Source organism: Strix aluco, chromosome 3 (genome assembly GCF_031877795.1).
Source record: "Strix aluco isolate bStrAlu1 chromosome 3, bStrAlu1.hap1, whole genome shotgun sequence".
Classification (NCBI taxonomy): domain Eukaryota; kingdom Metazoa; phylum Chordata; class Aves; order Strigiformes; family Strigidae; genus Strix; species Strix aluco.
The window spans coordinates 61,178,713-61,191,037 of record NC_133933.1 but is presented as its reverse complement, the minus strand read 5'-3'; the positions used below and the strand labels follow the sequence as shown (position 1 = coordinate 61,191,037).

The 12,325-nt window shown below is 43.4% G+C and overlaps 1 protein-coding gene across 15 annotated transcripts in view; it reads left to right on the top strand.

The window, feature by feature from the left end:
• Positions 1–6,499: 6,499 nt before the first annotated feature.
• SYNE1 (spectrin repeat containing nuclear envelope protein 1) overlaps positions 6,500–12,325 on the top strand; it is a 322,087-nt gene continuing 316,261 nt past the window's right edge. For 12 of the 15 annotated variants that reach the window (XM_074818787.1, XM_074818786.1, XM_074818777.1 and 9 more), the window contains exon 1: positions 6,961–7,115. The gene's annotated coding sequence lies outside the window, so the exon portion shown is untranslated. Of the gene's footprint in view, positions 6,560–6,960; positions 7,116–7,544; positions 7,680–10,765; positions 10,945–12,325 lie in introns of those variants that run through there. The other 3 variants (XM_074818773.1, XM_074818774.1, XM_074818772.1) reach the window with 3 other exon arrangements.

Below are 12,325 nucleotides of genomic sequence, written 5' to 3'. Positions count from 1 at the left end.
TAGATTTGGAATTGCAAGCATAATGACAGTGACAGAGAACAGTCAGTTACTGACTATCAGTCAGTTGAGAGTCAAGTAATAATAGCAGTGGATAAGAATCCTAAATGTGTTGATTACACATCATAAAAAAAATCACATGACTGGGGTTTCCTCCACGTAGATATTGTATGATCAGGGTGCTAAGACTCACATTAGACCCATATACTGCTTGGAACAGCTGAAGTAAAGCAAAGAGGTTCAAAAAGCAATTCTTCTTAAAAAACAGTGCTTTCCTAAGGGGTACTGGCCTATTTAATCTTCCTTCTCATGTCTTGGCAACATCAGGTTTGTTCCTGTCAGGTGCTGTAACTGCCTCAGGTGCCACACCAAGCTTCTCACCCTTTATTAATCACCCTGTTCTCCAGTTCTGTTTAGATGTCACAGAATCACAGAATCGTCTGTGTTGGAAAAGACCTTGAAGATCATCTAGTCCAACCATTAACATTGACAGTTCCCAACTACATCATGTCCCTAAGCGCTATGTCGACCCAACTCTTAAACACATCCAGGGATGGGGACTCCACCACCTCCCTGGGCAGCCCATTCCAATGCCTAACAACCCGTTCTGTAAAGAAATGCTTCCTAATATCCAGTCTAATCCTTCCCTGGCGCAACTTGAGGCCATTCCCTCTTGTCCTATTGCTTGTTACTTGGTTAAAGAGAGTCATCCCCAGCTCTCTGCAACCTCCTTTCAGGTAGTTGTAGAGGGCGATGAGGTCTCCCCTCAGCCTCCTCTTCTCCAGACTAAACAACCCCAGTTCCCTCAGCCGCTCCTCGTACGACATGTGCTCCAGACCCTTCACCAGCTTCGTTGCCCTTCTCTGGACACACTCGAGTAATTCAATGTCCTTTTTGTAGTGAGGGGCCCAAAACTGAACACAGTAGTCGAGGCGCGGCCTCACCAGTGCTGAGTACAGGGGTAAGATCACTTCCCTGTCCCTGCTGGCCACGCTATTTCTGATGTCCTTTCAGATTAGCCCTTACAAGACACCTCCACATCTTCTAATGTCCCTAACATACCTGTGAGCCCCCTCTTCCTACCAGGTTAGTGTTAGTCTCCAAATCATCATTTTACTGTGACCACTGACATATTTTGTGGTTTCAGTCTTGTTTATGATTTTTACCACAAGGAAATTATGTTTGACTATAGTATTGTACTTCAGAGAATTGTTTTAATTTCTTTATATTTTCAGCTAAATTATTTTCCTGTTCACACATGTAATTCCGAACAAGCAAAGAAATGCAATTATTCTGCCAAGTGTTACATAACAAGATAACTCACCAAGTTTTTATGACTTTCCCTCATAAGATATTTGCTTGAGATTGGTGCCAGCTGAAATTATGAACTTCCCGGTGCCGTTCAAAGGCACAGTTCACATCTTTTCTCTATTAGAATGTAAGGAAATTCATAACTTCAGTTTTGATAGCTGAGAGTTTCTTGTACTGTTCCTGCATCTTTTTAGCCCAGCACGAAAGACCTTTTTGATATAGTCCACACGGTGGCACTATCGGATCATGTTTGCTTTGTACTACTGGTTCATGTCAAAAAAATTACTCTTACGGTGTTCGATCTGAATTTTTAAACAGATTTTTTGTCTTTATTTAAGCTGAAGCATTGTTAAAAAATGTCAGGTTATGTGTTTAAAGACTCATCTCCACAACACACAGGAGCATGGAGGCACAAGGGTGCGTGGAGGAGTGTGGGAAAGGAGATAAAATGTATCCTGCAAACTGGTCAGTACGCTGGTTTGGCCATTCCCTGCACCTATCAGCGCAGTCTGCCCTGGCTTCTCATTAAACTAGCTATTCTAGCTATTTTCCTGTCTCCCTATTCTGTGTGCACGGGGGTGTGCAGCGACTGGAGTGGGACCAGGGGCCACAGGGGCCCAGGCAACTCTGCTGCCAGCACCTGGAGAGACTGGGGAATCTGCACAGTGGGTGTGGGTGTGAATGTCGGTGTGTGTGCTCACAAAAAGCCGTCAAACTGCATCATCCACAAAGTAGGATAGAAGCCGAGGAACCAAATACTGGAGTGTCTGTAATACAGGGGGTCTGAGAGCTGGCTACTGGAGGACCAGGCCAGGTCAGCTTGAGATCCAGTAAGGCCGTAGGTCTGGGCCAGTTACAGGAGAGACTTTTGCGCAGGAGAGTGTCAGTGTAAGGGGCAAGTAGGAGAGGAGAGGAGCATGGGGTCAGCTGCTGGAGAGACCAAATGGCTAAAGCCAGCCCTTCGAGGTGAGTATGGCGTGTCCCTGTGTGTGTCCATGCCTGTGATGCGAGTCTGCACCAGCAGGTGAAGCAGGGCTCTGACCTCGGGAGCTGGCAAGCCCAGGTGCTGGCAGCTGGGCAGACTGGGATCCAGGGGCCAGGCACTGGCCCATCTGAGTGTTTAATGTCAGCTACTGGAGGGATCCACACTTTATGGATGAATATGTATTTGCATATATTTTCCACTGACAGGCTTTCACCCTGATCAGCTAGGAGGGAAACAGGATCGGGCCAGTTCTGTCTGCATTAGACCATTAGTATCTGCAGATGTGCTGTGGTTTTGGTCCCCACTGGACATGTAGACATGTATATATGTGTATGTATATGGTGAGTATGTGCACCTATTGGGAGTACATACTCAGCCTTGCTACTGTCTGCATGTGGGGATGTGGAGCTGTGGCAGCCGTGCTGCTATTCAACTGCTGGATTTGGCAGCTTCTACCAGAATGTATATAATTTTTAGATTGGTAGCACTTCTGCTTGCTTATAACCTTTAAATAGTAACTTTCTAGTCCTATTTAAAACAATATTGGGCTATCCACTTTTCATTCCTGTTTAGGAGTTTGATATTTTAGAATTGTTTTCCATTCTAGTGTAATTTATGAAGCATAAATGTAGAAAAACTGACATAACAATAAATTTCAGATAGATATAATGAGTTTCTTGACAATAATGAGGTGACTAACATTAGAAATAAATGCCATTTGTGTTATCTAGACTCTGCCATATGCTAGACTGAGCTCATTCTGTGCATTTACTGAGCTTTAAATCCTGTTTGGGCATTTCTAAACCCAGAAGTTTGATAAGTTCACTTACAAGAACATGTTGTATACCATGGTATTATATACTAGCTGATGATTTTTTTTCCTGAATTTTTTCTACTCCCACTTCACTTTTGAATAATGTCATCCCATGACTTTCATTCATTTCAGCACAATGCAAGGGAAGTTAAATGGTCTATTGCTATACTTCATGTAATTCAGTATAATGTGTGTTACAGGGGATATATACTCTGGCTTCTAATTGTATCTTTATCATCAAAGTTTGTTCACCCAAGTTTTGTTACATTTAAATATAAAACATAAACACATACAACTATATTTACATACAATACGCAACACCTTTATGTAGAAAAATTCATAGTTATACAGCTTATACATTTACACTTGATTCAGTATGTGAAGAGGAGATGTAGAACTGCGCGCATCTCTCAGGAGGTGTGTGGCAATGTTTTAAGGTTGCACATCGATACTGTGTGGCAGTTTAGGACAGGAAGGAAGTGGCAACTACTGCTTGCTGCAAAACCTGCAGAAAGAAGAGTATGCTCTGTTGCCCAAACCAGTCTCAACATTCACAGAGTCACAGCAAATAGATTTGGAAGAGATCAAGACACCTAAAGAGATATCCTGTTCTTCACCCTGACGAGGTATCAAAACTAAAAAAATGCTTTCCAGGAAGACGCTTGTGTAGTCTGTACTTTAAAATCTCCCGTGATGCTAAATCCCACTTCCTCCTTACAGTATGTGGTACAAAGCTTTATTTCCTCCTAAAATTTTCAGTTCTGATATGACAGTATCATCTTCTGCAAGGTAGGCAAGTTACTTGTCCTATCCACTATGGACACTGAGAAGAGATTATTCCCTGCCTTTTGTAGTGCTCCTTTATGGTTTTGAATGCTTTTATACATCCCATCACTTTCTAATCTCTAGATTAAACAGCTATTTCAGTCTTTTCTCTTGGATCATGTTTTCTAGACCTTCCACCATTCTCACGGCTGTCCTCTGGATTGTCTCCACTTGATTTAGATCTTTCTTGAAGTCTAGTGACCAGAATTGGACCAAGCACAGAGTGATACAACAGGGAGGCAAACCAAAACATTACTTTACCTCCTTTAAAGGCAGTGTTTCTCTTCTGAGGAAGAGTGCGCTGAATTCTTCAGTGCCAAAGAAAGGCCTGACTCATGTCTCAGCCAAAAGCAGCAGCGCTCAGTGGTGCTGTGTCGTCCACGACACAGAGCCAGTGTTGGTGATACTGACTGTATTTCCTTGTGGTTTGTCGTGCTTTACCAGAGCACTTAGAAGATGGGTTTGTTAGAGGAGGAACACACTAGCCTTCCTTCAGTGCCTGGCTAGACTTGTTCACTGGGGCAGTTCATCTGGCTGACACCTGGTCTTAGCTGAGGCCTTCTTACCTGAGGGCTCTTGGAAGTGTGCTGCATGCTAAATAATTTGCTTTGGACACAGTAAGAGGCCTCTAATTCCCTGTTACTCTACTTCTTCTTTTCTTTCTTGTCTCTGCAGTGGAAGTAATACTTCTTGCCTTAACCAATGCCAACATCTAGTAAAGAATCCTCATTTAATATGACCATTTAACATTAAGCATGTTTAAAATCATAATGGAATCAAGTAGATGCTTAGACTAAGGATGTCATTAATTTAAAATGAATAAAAATATCTGAATATGTTTCTAGCTTTTCCTTTCCAAAAATTCCCAGTCATGATGTGAGAGCATGCATGGAAAGTGAGGGGACCCCTTGCCAGAATTGCTATATATTAGCAAATGCAATCCCCTTTCCTTCCAGAAGGGCTATCTACAAACACCCTAGTGGCAACAGTTTCAGTTTGTAATTTTTTTAACAAAATAACAAAATAAAATAAAGTAAGTAATGGTGATAAGTTGTAGTAAGTTGTCCCTAGGATAGTGAAGACAACCTTTTTTCTCACAAAAAAGTCTGGGTAAATGCAGTGAAGCTTATAATGTCTATCACCTTACTTTTCGTACAAGGTGGACTCCAGCTCTGTCCACAGCTGGAGTTGATTGTTTGGTATAAGAACAAATAGGATGAAGTGGAGTGTCATTATATTCTCATGTAATATACAAAGAGGAAAATATTTAAATAAGCCACATCTTCTTTTCTGCATATGAAACTCAAAATAGCTATACAGAAATCAGTAAGGTTTCTATGGGTTTCCTGCTATAACTTATAGGCAGAATATACCTCAATCATTTTAGCTGAACATTTAAAACACGCAGCTCAGCATATAGTACTGCAATTTAGAGAATGGAGAAAGCTTACACTAGCAAGTACTTTTCTTTGCTGAATTGCTTCAAATGATAGTAGTATTATTGTACGAAGCCTAAGCTTCTGTAGTGAAGTTGTTCTCTCATGTTAATACTCATACTCTTAACCTAGGAAGATAAAATAAAATGGTATTTTCTGAAAGAGACAGCAAAGTGAGAAATCTATTCAGCAAAAAGATGTAAGTGGAGGGGAATCTCAGAAGCATGTCAGCATTCACTTCTTTTGCCATCTTTGATGCTTGAACTGGCATGGGGTAAGGCAAAGAAGCAGGACAAACAACAGAGATAAGAAAGCACTGGATGAAAAAGGCTTTGCAGTTCCCCTCCTGCACACACACACACACACACACACACAAATGAAACCAAAACAGAAACCCCACAACCCTCAAGAGTAGAAAAATTTCAGGTCCAATAAGCCTGGCTACACTCATCATCAGGAAGAGAGAATTTTTGTGGATGGCTGGATGTGACCTAGATACATACACCCCAGTTTCACAAGAATCCTTGCTGTGGCTTCGGGTATGTCTGCTTCTTCCACACAGTATCCTGGCTCCAAGCGTGTGATCCGTAACTGCGTATTGTGTTGGGATATGTGCCACAGGTGTAAGTGTTCATATCAGAAGGGTAGCACCAATGTCAACGTGACTAGCGCTAACGGGAGGGATGATGCTGAGTAATCTCTGCTGCCTAACTCAGATTTCATCCATCCACTCAGTAAACACCCTGCATGCTAATGTTGTAGAATCACTGCAGCACTGCCAGAAAAGATGAAAACTAAGAGGTGCATTGGCACCGTTTCTCCCAACTTCTCCATTTCAGCTCTGGATGAGTGTTTTTCTTTCCCAATGATCCCTCTCTTAAGCAGAAAAATATCCTTCTGTCTCCAGCATGAAACTAGCCTTATGTGTATCAATAAAAATGAAGGAGGGAAAAAGCATAACCAGGGCTGGGGGGTTGTGCAATGTCTTTTGAAGAGGCAGAATCACATTTCATACCAGTGGCATAAGCACTGTTGCATGGCCAGTGTGGTTTGAGCTCAGAAGTGGCAGACCGTCTCGCTACCTCCTTCGAATATTTCTGTCCTGCTGCTGTTACGTAAGTGCCGGTGCCCCAGTTTGCTTGTGCAGCTCCCTGCCTTATGCACGATGATGCGCTGGAGCCTACGCCAAAGGTAATGCCCTGCAGCAGGCTACGAAACGCAACAATAATGACAGTTATATGACTAGTGACAGTAATTAGCAGTGACGGCTCGAAGTACTGCGGCTACCGGCCAGAGCGCACTTCGGGGGCGTTGAGGCTCGGGGCTGAGGCCGGTGCCCCATCCCCCGGTTCCCCGGCACTGCGGCCAAAGCAGCCGCCCCCGGACAAGCTGCCCCGGCCTTGCTGCAGCCGCGGCGGGGCGGGGCGGGGCGCGGCCCCCCGCCATGCGCCCAAGGACAGCGGCGGGCGCCGGGGCAGGGCACGGCACGGCGGGGCACGGCACGGTGGGGGGCGGCGGGGGGGGGGGCCGGGCTGCAGCCCGAAGGAGGCGGCCGCGGCCTGGGCAGCGCCGCAAGGGCACGGCAGAGGCCCCCGCGCCCCACGCACACGCGGCCCCGCTCGCCGCCTTCTCCCCACCCCCGCACCTGCTTCCTCGCCGCGGGGCGGGGCGGCGCGTCGTGCTCGGTAACCAGGGAGGCGCACCGAGGCGCGGAGCGGCGCGGAGCAGCGCGGAGCGGCGGGCGGAGGTAGGAGGTAGGGCGCGGCGGTGCGGAGCGGGGCCCGGGCTGGAGCTCCCCGGGATCTGCGGGCGTTCGGTGGGGGCCGCCGCCGCGGTGAGCCCAGGGTGAGCCCGCGGGTGGCTGCATCGCGGCCAGGAACGAGGGACCCCCACGGGGCAGCCGCTCCCGGCTGCGCCCCCGCACCCCCCATCCGCCTCCTCCCCAACGCCAAACTCTCTTGAGGTTAATCCGAAACTCGCTGCCGTGATTGCGGAGTTCGTCAGTTTTCCTGGGGGTGGATTTGAGGTTTTGCCCTTTCTGAGTACGGGGGTAGAAGACCCAGGAGGAGGGCTGTGGTTCGCCTCCTCAAGTGCACGTGTGTGTGTTGCGGAGATCCCCGTTTTTCTGCTCAGTCACACGCTGCAGGCCAAAACGTAGTTAATCGAGGAAGATGTGGCTATGCCTGTGCACTCCCGAGAAGCCGGTTTTAGGCTGGGCTGCATGTAGTGGTGATGCAAAAAGGACAAGTGCACCGCAACAAAGATGCATAGAGTCCATATGTTCCCTGGTATGTGTGGTAACTCCCCAGAGGTAAGACCTGCTGAAATACTAACAGACAAGGTTGTTACTAGGATTTTGACAACCATATTTTCAACCATATTCATGCTGGGGAAAAGTGCATGTAAGGACTGTTAGTAGTCTGCTATAATAGACCAGATTTTGCAAACTGATGAGGAATTACTTATGTAAATCACCTATGTGACGCTGAGGGAAACTCCAGTGCTCATCACTGTGAGGGGTTTATACCTATGTGGCTTGTAGGGAAATTGTATGTGGTGTTTCTGGCTGCTTGCCAGCACTTTCCAAGTGCTGAGCCTGTTGCAAGACTCTTAACAGGCACTGACTTTCCTGTAGTAGTACTAGTGATGGCCTGTCTGCTTTCTATGATCTCTGGTAATTATTTTTGTGATTCTTATGTGCACTTTAACATTTAAAGAGATCCCAAACTATAAATGCTGATGAGCTATGTTAAAATATTGCCACTGCACAGAGAATATCAGAATATATTATTTTAATTGGCAAACAGAAAGGCTTTTTTGTTTGTTGTACTGTTTCATGTGCTGAATAACATGACAAAGCTGGTTTATGAGGTACAGTGTTAATTGTAGAGTTACCCACTTTTCTCTGGTAGGAGTCCATATCCACTGTCATATGGGATGTTTGACATATTCCTTAAAGCACCGAAGTTTCCTCTGGAAAAAGGAGCTCTCCAGAATGAGCATGGTGCTGCACCCTGGAGTGATTCAATTCTCACCTTTGCAAAGTCTGCTAGATGTGAAAGCAGAAGTAATAATCTCTCCACTTCCCTCCTGTTCTTTTAATTCCTGTTCTAGCATCTGAGTTTGTTTGTTTGTTTAATATTACCTTTGGAGATTATATATGTCAATGGCAATTCTGTGTTGCTGAGTATAAAATACCAGTGGATAGGTATAAATTACCGATGAACCCGAATACATTTGAGACTTTAAAAAAAAAAACCAACCTATTTTATTTTTACTTTAAGTAATTGTGCTAAGTGCTAGTAGTGGTTTGAACTGCTGCACTTAATAAAGACACAAGAATCTCATCACGACTGTACACCTTCATGCAGCATTACTTTCTCTTCATTAAATATGAGAATCCTCAAAGGATTTTTTTGTACTTTGTGACCTTAGGAGCATCTTCCTGTGAACTTCACTAGAGCCACGCTGAGTTCCACAGCCCGACAGCGAGTACACTGCTCAAAGAAACTAGTGCTTTGATATTGGGTCAGGGAGAGCAGAAGTGCACAGGGAAGGAGCAGCACCCTGTTAGTATTTAAATGCATCTGGGGAGAAGGTTAAGAGTGCCTGACCCCAAGGAGGATCTGGCTGGGTGAGGCACCGAACAAAGCGTGAGTCCCTGGAGAACTTCCAAGGTCAGCGTGAGAGTGATCGTTGTGGGTCTATGGGGCTTTGGTGGATCAGGCCCCAGGAAACATACACATACGTTCATGCTTCGGGTAGACACCACATTAACCCATCTTAGTCACGCTTTGTTAAAGGAAGTCAGTTGTGGCTCAATTTTTTTCTTTTCAAGTGGTGGCTGTAGTTACTGGGAAAGTACATACATCAAACGTAAACAATTATTTCCATACTTCCTCATTACCATGGCTAGTGACAAAACTTTAGGGCTCTTGTGTCTCCTTAGAGGTCACAAAAATAACAGCAGCAGTGTATCTCTGAAGCAACTGAACTTTTGCCTTTGTTTCACTCAAAGGCACAGATTTAATGGGGAAAACAGAGGTGTTTCTGCTTTTCCATTCATATGGAGCTGTATCTGCCTCTTGCTCACATGTTATACTTCAGTTAAGCTTTCTTGTTTGGGAGATGTGCAGAAATACCAAAGAATTGATGCTTACTTGCTTATCTCAAACTTGGTTTGACCCACCCTTTCCTGAGATGCTTCAGTGTTTTCTATTTTAGCAGTCTTTCTTTTTTCTTCTCCTACAGATGTACCTCTGCAAGAGCCTTCTGCTATGGGTCATATTATGCCACAGAAGTCCTAGGTGCCATATCAGTATTAAAACAGAAAAATCAGAACAGCTCTCCTACTGTTAACCAGTTTACACATTATATCCGAACTTCGCTCTGTCCTATTTGCTTCTGTGTTGTGACCTCTGATCTTAATCTTGGCCTGTCTTTGTGCAGATAGTAAGCTCTTTGAGGCAAGGATTATATCCTGTGTTTGTAGAAGGTAATGAGCTACTGATCCCAGTCTCCTGCTGTTACCAACATCTATATAAACTGTAATATATTCCTGCAGAATTTCAGTAGCAGGATTACTAAACTGTAGTGTACATTGTATTTAACCTTTCATATCAGAAAGACAGTGAATGACCTTTCCTTGAATATATCTAACTATGTTCTGCCAATTTTTCTAAAAAATAACAAGTCTCTGACTTCTGTTTTCTCCTCAAACACTTCACAGTTTCCATTCAAACGGAATTACAGCTTTCAAGACAAGAATCAGTTTCACACCACTGGATTTTTGCCCATCCCCCCAAAAAACCTAATAGAAAGTAGAAAATAAAATGCTCACTTGCTGAAATGTTAATACATACATAGACGTGTGTATCACTAGAGTCCTAAAAATAGTCTTTAAATACTAGAGTACAGTTATAGGTAAAACATAGAAAAACTGTGTGCCATATATGCCACAGAGTTAAATGTCAGATGTGCAAATTACTTTGAATCTTCCAAATTATTAATTGTTGTTGCAAACCCCCAACCTTCTACGAAATGAAGAACTTCTGTTCAGCTCCAAACAATGCTGAAGCATAACTAGAGGAACCAAAATAATCTGAAGCTCCAGAAAGGATCCAAACTTCTCTCTCTCTTCCTCCCCACACTCAGCAAGAAAAACAAATTTAAATACTGCCAAGTAACTACTGCACATCAAGTCAGTTTGGAGTTGGATGGTCAGCAAGAACATCTTGTTTCAGTGTTCCTGTTCCAATGTGTTCTTTGTCAAAGGTCATAATCTGTCTCTTCTTCCACCTTTTTCTATTCAAAGCAATCCATGCAGTGGAGAAAGGAAGCACAGACTGACAGTGTTGGGATGCAGTTATCAAAAACACCTTTCAGAGCCAAAATTGCATTTTCCATGATCTTATGTGGTGCACAGTTATGTCCCATTGGACTTGGGAAAGTTCCAGTATGCACTGACTTATGCTACATTGCTCTTCAGTGAACTAAAGATTTGCAACTCAACCATCTGTAACAATTACCAAAGAGACTTCTTCTGTTGGCCTGGATTTTGGCAGACCAGTGAGGAGGTACTGCATTTTCTTTGAAGATATTATAAGAGTCATTTTGGATCACTCTACCCCACTTCTTCATCCTAGCTCCTAATTTTAATATATCCCATAGGCATTACCTGCAGTTTGACAGATTTATTCAAATTGATTTTTACAAATGGATTCATCAGCTACAAGTTTTCAGTATTCTTGGATTAATTTTAATTAATTGTATCAAGTTTTTCCACTTTTAACTTTGATTTTATCTCAGATGATGCTGTTTCCATTTCTGTTGTGCTTTTGTCTATCAGAATTGTCTTCAGTAGAAAAATCAGTATAATGCTAACTGAGGCAAATTAATCTCCACTTGAACCTATTTTCTACTTTCTTTTTACTTACCCGGCTAAGAACCCTTTGCTTTCTGTCTTTACTTTCTTAGTCTAACTCAGCTGGTCTTTCCGCAAGTCTTTCATCATCCCTGTAGACAGCACATACTATGGCAGGACTCTTCACTTCTCATCCGTTATCTCTGCCTGCTTATTTCTGAGTGATGGCTTTTCCAATTATATCTGGAGCAGTTTTAATCTGCCCTGCATAAGTGTACAGTTACTGGACCCTGGATTTAAAGAAATCCCCATCCTGCTTCACAGGGAAGACACTGTGCTCTACAGTCTAGTTGACTTCTGTAACTCATTTCCATTTTATTTATTTTTTAAGCACTGTATCTAGATCATCTCCTGACCTGCTTATGTGCTTTGGATTATTCTAATAGTTTGGACTACATCAGTCACTTCCTTAGGCAAAGCTATTTCCTATGATTAGCTTTTTGTTTTCCCACTACTAACTAAAACCCAACCTTGATGTTTAAAAATGCAGTTATGACCTCCAGAAAATTCCAGTTCCTACCTTTATGTGAATCATTTATTCCTGATTGACATGAGGATCACTGCTGTCTCATAGAATTGCATCTGTTCCAGCAGCATCTATGCCTCTGGCAGCGTTTCCAAGACATCTTATGTTTCAGAAACAGAACCTGTGGATCAAAGTGGACCTGTAGCACTACAGCAGTAAACCATGCTCAGAAATTCTTTCCTGGAAATATTTTTTGACTTGATCAGTTCTGTACCACTGTTTCTTACCAGGGAAGTCTGCCTCTTTGTTAACAAAGAATGGGCAATCCAGCACTTGACTGACTTCTGTTGTTCCTGAGATTCTGTTCAGTTCATGTGCTATAGTTATTTTAGTTATTCCACTGCATTTCTTACATCAGTGTAACATTTGGAAATTGCTTCTAGCTGCAGGAGTTCCTTAAATTTATTACTCTGCTTTTTGTCTTCTCAAAGATCTCTTTTTGATATGTCCCAGATTAGAAACAGTCCTTCCACTGCCTGCCACCTGTCTATTTCTTCCTCTTATCAAT